We start from the raw sequence: 9150 nt of genomic DNA on the forward strand, positions 1-9150 counted from the left end.
TAACATCTTTGGCAACATGAGGACAGGAGAATATTTCCAGGATACCCTGGGAAGATATATTTAAAAGCAATTCTTTTTTTATTTCTTCTCACGCAAAGCATCTGTGAATAAGTACACATGCATTTACTGAACAGAAAAGAAAAATTTGGTCTCAGACCATATTCTCAAGTCATTTTCTTATTGTGAATTATCATACAGATTGAGTTGTTGGTATCAAAGCCTATTTAATTTTTTTTTTTGTAAAAAGCTCACATCCAATTCAGTAGGGGATATGAGATAGGTTTTGTGCTTAATAGTGTCTCTCTTTAAAAGTGCAACTGTAATGAGCAATGGAATAAGACAAAGAAAAAAAAAAAAAAAACCCTGTCAAGTACTAACAATAACCAGACACAAAGTAATCAGAAATACTGCCCTGGACAAAAAAGAAATGTAAGACTGGAAACATTAAGTTTATGTATGTACACAATAGCACTTTTGGATAGCTCCCAAAGGCACAGGGCTTACTACTTCCAAAAAGTACCCACTATTAAGGTGACACAGGTCTTGTCCCTTGAGCCTCCTTAAAGAAACAACAACTGTTCAGTAGCAGTGTAACAGATGTTAAAAAGAATCATTAGCAATCTAAATGTTTTTCTGAGCAGATGTCCCACTTCTGTGGCTAACTTTGGAGAAAGTGAAGTGGGATGCAGTGAGAACGGGGGAAAGGAGAAAAGTTGAAAGGAATCAATAATAAGTGGATCTTCTTAAGAATTACTCATCTAATTATATCAAAGAAAAGGACTGAGGTGTTGTGTCTTTTAATTGCTGCTGGTTGATGAAGAAGGTAGGTAAACAAGCCAAGGGAAGAACTAAACATACTTTGCTCCATTGACTTGGCACACAGCTTTGGATCAATGAGAGGTAAAGAGACAAGCAGTATTATAGAGAAATTCAATGCTAAAATTGCAATTGTGCACTTTTCAATAGATATCAATAGGGAATCAGAGGCTAAAAGAGAATCCATGAAAAGAATGAAAATGAGGAAAACCAGTCCACCTGTGAGATGAATCTATGAAAGGAATAAGAAAAGTGATTAGATTAGATGACTGTGGTTGTAACTTTATTTCCTTAGGGGCAAAAATAGGAAGATATTTCTCAAGCATATTTTCCCCCCCCTGAAAAACCTGAGCTGGAAACTCTCTATGTAAAGAATTTGCAACCTCAGCGTCCTCCCTTATTTTGGAATTTGCTTTCTTCCAAAAAAAGACAGAATGTAGAAATATATGTTAATTATCTGTACCTTCAGAGAACCATTCTTTTGGTATATGAGAGTAAAGGGAAAGAGGTACTAGAACACTGTCTTTCTTGGGGCACCTGGGTGGCTCAGTCGTTAAGCGTCTGCCTTCGGCTCAGGTCGTGGACCCAGGGTCCTGGGATAGAGCCCCTCATCGGGCTCCCTGCTCCGCAGGAAGCCTCCTTCTCCCTCTCCCACCCCCCTGCTTGTGTTCCCTCTCTCGCTGTGTCTCTCTGTCAAATAAATAAATCTTTAAAAAAAACGAACAAACACTGTCTTTCTTCTAATTTTAGCTTACAGATAAGCAAGGTAATTATAGGCTATAGAAAATTCATGGTCAATAATACAGAAAACTCAGATCAAAATATAAATTATGCATTTGATATATTTTATGCACCATGAAATATACTAACGGTTTGACTTTGTCCATATGTACCCAGATCCAGAGATTTTAGGAAGAGATTTCACAGCACAAAATTATATGGCAACAACAGTTTCCAGGATTTCTGGGAATAAGTAGACCTTTGTATACACTGAAAATGTGACTATATATTGAATCTGTGAAAGTTGAAGAACCTAAAAGGCAAATCCCAGTTCTGTAGTGTAAATTCATATTTACTAAGTCACATGCAACCATTTCACTTTTTTTCTACCTCAATAATAAAATGCATGAGGACAAACGACCGTGCTGACATCACACTGGGGGAGTAAGTAGTCTTAAACATTAACTTTAAGTGCCAGATGACATTTATTGATGCCTTTATTCAACAAATATTTACTAAAAACCTACTCTGTACCCGTGTGTTAGATGTTGAGAACTACGAAGATTAAAGAAATGTCGTTACTACTCATAAGTGACTCACAATGTAGTCAACAAGAGGCTCAGTGCCTGAACAAGATAATACCATAAATAAGTTATGCACCTGAGGATTCAATGAGCTCTGGGAATGAAATGGAAGCCACATTCCTACTATGGCCAGTGAGTAAGAACTCAGAGAAGTAAAGTTATGGTGGCACACACTTCTTTCCCTTACTCAGGCAAGATAACTCCACTGTTTCAATTACAAAGGCCTCTACGATTTGCAGCTTTCTTATTTCTCCAACATTATCATCCTAACTTAGCAAGGTTAATGCAAAAACCACTCCATCACTCATCTAATGTGCAGTCTTAATGCGTCATGATTTCTGAAACTGATTTTTCTAATGTATATAATTAGAGAATAATTTAACATTCATAAGAATAGTGCATTTATGGCACCTGGGTGGCTCAGTCAGGTAAGCACCTGCCTTCGGCTCAGGTCATGATCCCAGGGTCCTGGGATAGAGTCCCCTGTAGGGCTCCCCCACTCAGCAGGGAGTCTGATTCTCCCTCTCCCTCTGCCCCTCCCCACTGTTGGTGCTCTCTCTCTCTCTCATGCGCTCTCTCAAAATAAATAAAATCTTTAAAAAAATAGTACATTTAATAAGAACTGCCACAGAGCAGCCTGGGTGGCTCAGGTCGGTTGGGCATTTGCCTTCCACTTGGGCATGGTCCCGGGCTCCCTGCTTGGCAGGGAGTCTGCTTCTCCCTCTGTTCATCACCCCACTCATGCTCTCTCTCGCAAATGAATAAATAAAATCTTTAAAAAAAAAAGAGAGAGAACTGCCACAATAATAACCATCCTCATAATAAAAGCAACAGAATCAAACACCTATTCAACACTTAGCATGTGCCAGGTATCCTTTTAATGTATTAACTCATTTTATTCTCACAATAGCCATATAAGATAAGTGCTATTTTCTCCATTTTACAGATAAGTAAACTGAGGAAGAAAGAGGTTGGTGTTAGTTGTTCAAGGTCACATAGCTAATAGGTGACAGGGTTATATTTAAAAACCCAACTTGGTTCTAAAGTCTGTGCTTTCAACATAGACATTGTAAAATGGGCAGAAAACCTGAACAGACATTTTTCCAACGATATACAGATGGCCAACAGACACAGGAAAAGGTGTTCAACATCAATTATCATCAGGGAAATGCAAATTAAAAGCACAATAAGAGATCATTTTACACCTGTCAAAATGGGTGGACTCAAAAAGACATGAAATAGCAAGTGTTGGCAAGGATGTGGAGTAAAGGGAACACCTATGCACTGTCAGTGGAAATTCCATTGGTGCAACCACTGTGGACAACAGTATGAAGGTTCCTCAAAAATTAAAAATAGAAATATCAAATGATCCAGTAATTCCACGACTGGGTATTTACCGAAAGAAAACAAAAACACTAATTTGAAAAGATATATGCATCCCTATGTTTAGAGCAGCATTATTTATAATAGCCATGATATGGAACCAACCCAAGTGTCCATCAACAGACGAATAGATAAAGAAGACATGGTAAAAAAGAGATAAACAACAACAACAACAAAAAACAAAAACAGACTTTTTTTTTTTAAAGATTTTATTTATTTATTTGAGAGAGAGAGAGAATGAGAGACAGAGAGCATGAGAGGGAAGAGGGCAGAGGGAGAAGCAGACCCCCTGCTGAGCAGGGAGCCCAATGTGGGACTCGATCCTGGAACTCCAGGATCATGACCTGAGCGGAAGGCAGTCGCTTAACCAACTGAGCCACCCAGGCGCCCCAAAAACAGACTCTTAAGTACAGAGAACAAGCTGATGGTTACCAGGAGGGAGGGAGGTGGGAGCATGTGTAAAGTAGATGATGGGGATGAAGAAAGAGTGCACTTATCTTGGTGCGAACTGAGTAATCGACAGAATTGTTGAGTCACTGTATTTTATACCAGAAACTAATATAACACTGTATGTTAACTATACTGGTTTTAAAATAAACGAATCAATGAATGAATAAGAATATGGTATATATATGTGTGTATATGTGTATACACAGACATACAATGGATTACTCAGCCATAAAAAAGAATAGATCTTGCCATTTACGACAACATGGATAAATCTCGAGGATATTATGCTAAGTACAATAAGGCAGACAAAGACAAGTGCCATATAATTTCACTTATATGTAGAATCTAAAAAACAAATGAACAAACCAACCAAAATATAGACTCTTAAATAGAGAACAAACTGGTGGTTGCCAGAGGAAAGGTGGGTGGGAGGATGGGTGAAATGGATAAAGGAGATAAAGAGGTAACACGATTCTAGTTATAGAATAAATAAGTCACCGAGATGAAAAGTACAGCATAAAGAATATGCTCAATAAAAAAAAAGAATATGGTAAATAACATGATAACATTTATGGTAACAGATGGCAACTGCACTTATCATGGTGAGTAATGAGTAATGTATGGAATTATTGAATCAGTAGGTTGTACACTGAAATTAATGTAACACTGTATGTTAATTATACTGCAATTAAAATAAATAAATAATAAACACCCAACCTGGTTCTAAATTCTGTTTTTAGCCATTTCACTGTAACTCTCTGCTGACTAAAAGAGAAATGGAAGAGGAAAGTCTTCCTTTTAAGATACTAGGAGAACAAAAAAGGTGCAAGAGGAAATCTTCACCCTAAAATATCAAGTCCTAGAATGGCTCTTAACCATTATCATTATTTAAACAATAAATACAGAAATAAATAAATAAAGCGATGCAAAATGTGAATAAAGATTTTTTTTTTTTAGAGATTTTACATAAGTTCACTAAAGAAAGAACATAATAAAATGCAGGTTCTTTTAAAGTTAAAAGTTTGTGAACAGGCCCTAAATACTGTTTCTGTTCTCCAGTCACAATTCCTTGAAAAGAAACTTTGGATCTTGAGATGAAAAAAGATCTGTTCAGTCATCTTGTCCATCTCACCGCCAGTAGAGAATTGCTCCCGACAGTAAAGAAGTTAACTTATTGACAGCACTCTTTAAGCAGCAATTTACCAGGTGAATCCCTAAAGGCAAGCATGACTTCTCTGGTTTATCTTTGCCTTCTTATCATCAGTATAGTGAGGAGACCCATTCAATCTTCTCTGCCAGATGAGGAAAAGGGGTCAGAATTCTTGAAAATGTTTCTAAATTACAGTCGAGTAAAAATGTAGCTAATAGTATTTGATAGTTGAATCTAGGATCATTGCTTCTCTTCCATATTTGGAAGAAGTGTGTATGCAAGTGTGTGCATTTGTGTAAGATATTTGACAATGAAATTCTACAACATCAAAATGTATTTTACAAGTCAGTTTCACATGCTATTTGTTGAGCAGGAAAATAAAATGTGTAATTGGCTGACAGAAGCAATATGGGGAAACGGATGGCTCTTAAGCACATCCTCAGTAAAGAGTCTCATTGTCAAAATTGTTGATTTTAACCAATTTCACAGTTTTTAGAATGATATACTTAAAAGGTAAGAGATTTAGCCCCATTCCTTATTTCGGTTCAACTTTGGTGCTTGATCATCATTCTATGAGTATTCCATGGGATAATTCTTCTTTTTTTTTTTTTTTAAAGATTTTATTTATTTATTTGACACAGAGAGACACAGTGAAAGAGGGAACACAAGCAGGGGGAGCGGGAGAGGGAGAAGCAGGCTTCCCGCCGAGCAGGGAGCCCGATGTGGGGCTCGATCCCAGGACCCTGGGATCATGACCTGAGCCGAAGGCAGACGCTTAATGACTGAGCCACCCAGGTGCCCCTCCATGGGATAATTCTATATGAAATGGTTGCAAAGGAGGAGATGTCATAAACTGTTCAACTAACACTAGTCTCTTGACATTTCAACCCTTTTTTGAAACAGGTGGAAACAGTACCTCAACCCTTTGACTAGATGGCCTAATCTCATCATCACTGCTGAGACATGTCTGCTTTTAACTCCTCCTCACTATTCTCCAGAATGTATGCTAATAAAAGAGCCCATAGTCTATACAGTGGGGAAAGAAGCTATACATGTATCAACTGCCAAAGGGCTTCCTGCTTCAAAATATATTCTACTTTTGCCTGTTTTTTTTATTTTTTATTTTTTTAAATTTATTTGAAAGAGAGAGCTTGAGAGAGAGATCATGAATGGGGATGGGGGGTAAAGGGAGAAGCAGACTCCCCACTGAGCAAGGAACCCAATGCAGGGCTCGATCCCAGGCCCCTGGGATCATAACCTGAGCCGAAGGCAGATGCTTAACTGACTGAGCCACCCAGGCGCCCTACTTTTGCCTGTTTTTCAACTATTGCATTATATCCAGGCACCACCAATAAATGCAAATATTATACATTGACCCCATATCCTCTATCACAGTAGGCCCCCACACTACTGTGTAACATTTGCAGAGAATGAAATGATCTCGGAAATAATAGAAGGGAAATGGGGCAAGATAAAAGTAATAGGCAAAAGGTTTCTCTTTCTATGGCAAGGCATCATTCTTCTCAGATTCAGTTCCAGTTCTGAAATTGTCCTATCCCGCTGAATTGGAGAACCAGCTTACCCTTTGTTGCTGAAAATGAAAGTCAAAGTCTTTACCAGACTGAATGGGATGGCTACATCTGGTTTGCCTTAGAAAATATTTTGCTCATGCCATTGTGTAGTGGTCATTGGTCCTACCCACTTTCTGCCCCATGTATAGCTGCGTTATTAAGATTTCTGTAAAATGTGGCATTGTTAATATTGATTCATTCAACTATATAGTCATCCATAACATCTGCTAGTTTAAGCATGAAAGGATAGTGAAATACTCACTGGTCAGTCACACGCTTGAATTAAACATCAACTGGCAAAGGACAACCCGTATGGCTCATCTTGCCCAAAGTTCCATAGCCAACATTAGAGAGTCAGCATCCCACTCTCACACTGTGATTAAAGGGTTTCTTAGCATTATTACAAGCCTGTCCAAATAGTTCATGGTGGAAAGTAGAAAGTTGTGCTGATTAATGTATGTGCTTAACAAGTGTTTGAGCAAAATAAAAGGTAGGGATCTTTTAACCAGTGCTTTATCTTTAATAGCATATCATCACTAACATAAAGGAAATACATTTTACATATTCACAAGAAGGCATTAAATTTGTATTTTAAGTTGTCAATAAAATCAAGGAGTTTTGTGATAATTCAGTATTTTCTATCTGGTGGTCCTTTTCTTATTTAAAACAATGTTTTTGTTTTTGTTTTCTGGATATTCTACATTTTCAGAGAAACTTCTCTAGTAACAAACTATAGAAATGAACCCTAAAAGTATAGCCTCTGTTGTTTTTAATCTAAACTTTTGTAACTCTTAATAGGAGCACCTAACCCATTAAATGTGAGCACACCATTTATGCTCTAGCATAACCTAAAGACACTAAGCAGTGACTCAGGGGATATGTACCTGTATCCATATCCTTTCAAAAAGGAAAAAGTTGGGGCACCTGGGTGGCTCAGCCTGTTAAGCATTCAACTCTTGATTTAGGCTCAGGTCATGATCTCAGGGTCCTGGGATCAAGCTCCTTGCTCAGCGGGGAGTCTGTTTGAGGATTCTCTCTCCCTCTCCCTCTGCCCCTCCCCACCCCACTCACACTCGTTCACTCTCTAAAATAAATAAATAGGGGCACCTGGGTGGCTCGGTGGGTTAAGTGTCTGCCTTTGGTTCAGGTCATAATCTTAGGGTCCTAGGATCAAGCCCCACGTCAGGCTCCCTGCTTAGCGGGGAGTCTGCTTCTCCCTCTCCCTCTCCTTCTCCCCCTCTTCCCTGCTCATACTCTCTAATAAATAAATAAAATCTTAAAAAAATAAATAAATCTTTAAAAATAAAAAATAAAAAGGAAAAAGTTACCTCTTAAAATTTATTTTTATCTTGAGAGATGTAAAAATGTTACCTGGACTCTAAGGAGCAAGAGTTTTCAATGAGGAGTCAGAAAAAACACTTCCAGCCAGTCTCCTCACCAGACTGTGTGACTTTGGCCAAATCTAATGACTACATTCATTCATCTGTAAATTTTTATCTCATTCAAAGAAAATTATCAGGACCCATTTTCTGCTATCTCGGGTAAGTCTATTTTGTATGGGGAAAGACTGGGTAGTCTGAAGCCATGTATTTATAATTCTATCCAAAATAATTACCCAAGCTAAAACACCTCTATTGAAATTTTATTTTTGACAGAGAACTGATGGCTATCAGGGAGGCGGAGGGTGGGTATAAGCAAAATGGGTAAAGGGGAGTCGGAGATACAGGCTGCCAGTAATGGAATAAGTCACAAGAATAAAAGGCATATGTAGGAAATATAGTCAATGATATTGTAATAGCATGGTGACAGATGGCAGCTACATTTGTGGTGAGCATAACATACAAAGAAGTTGAATCAGTGTGTTGTACACCTGAAATTAATGTGGCATTGTGTATCAACTAAAAAAAAATTTAATTCTATTTTGGGTGTATTTGCAAATGGTATGAGAATAAATGTCAATTGTATTAAATTTTGTGCTTGTGTTGTAAATGGATCCAGTTGGCAAATGCACAATAATTATAATCTAAAAACCCAGTTACCTATCAAATATGCTAATGATTAATTGAATTTGTGTATCTGGAAAGTTTAAGATTCACAAACTTAAGTTCATATTAAATTAAAGAGAACTTCTTATATATAACCTTGGGCACTATGAGTGTTCCGACTATATACTTTTTGTTCAACCCAAAATCCCATTATCTTTCTCTTCATTGATTTAAACTGACGGTTTGTGTGGTCAATGCTAATTTTTTCTTCTATGTTCTTTATACATACATCTTACTATAGATATTTCTCAAAGCAGATTATTTTATATTTATTTCTTTTTATAAGGTGGGAGTTGCTCTGTATAACAGCCATTCTTGTCATTGAACAAATGTATACCTGTGAATCCAGTCTGGAGTGAAAGGGAGGAAAAGCACAAAAGGGAGAGAATATAAAGTATATCTGTGTGGAGCAGGAGACAATCAATTAGATT

General features: G+C 37.5%; 1 pseudogene; it reads right to left on the reverse strand.

Annotated features, from left to right (window-relative positions):
* Positions 1 to 7339: 7339 nt before the first annotated feature.
* On the reverse strand, positions 7340 to 7435 carry LOC123325971 (annotated as a pseudogene).
* Positions 7436 to 9150: the final 1715 nt, after the last annotated feature.

Source organism: Neomonachus schauinslandi, chromosome 9, assembly GCF_002201575.2.
Source record: "Neomonachus schauinslandi chromosome 9, ASM220157v2, whole genome shotgun sequence".
In the NCBI taxonomy this organism is placed as follows: domain Eukaryota; kingdom Metazoa; phylum Chordata; class Mammalia; order Carnivora; family Phocidae; genus Neomonachus; species Neomonachus schauinslandi.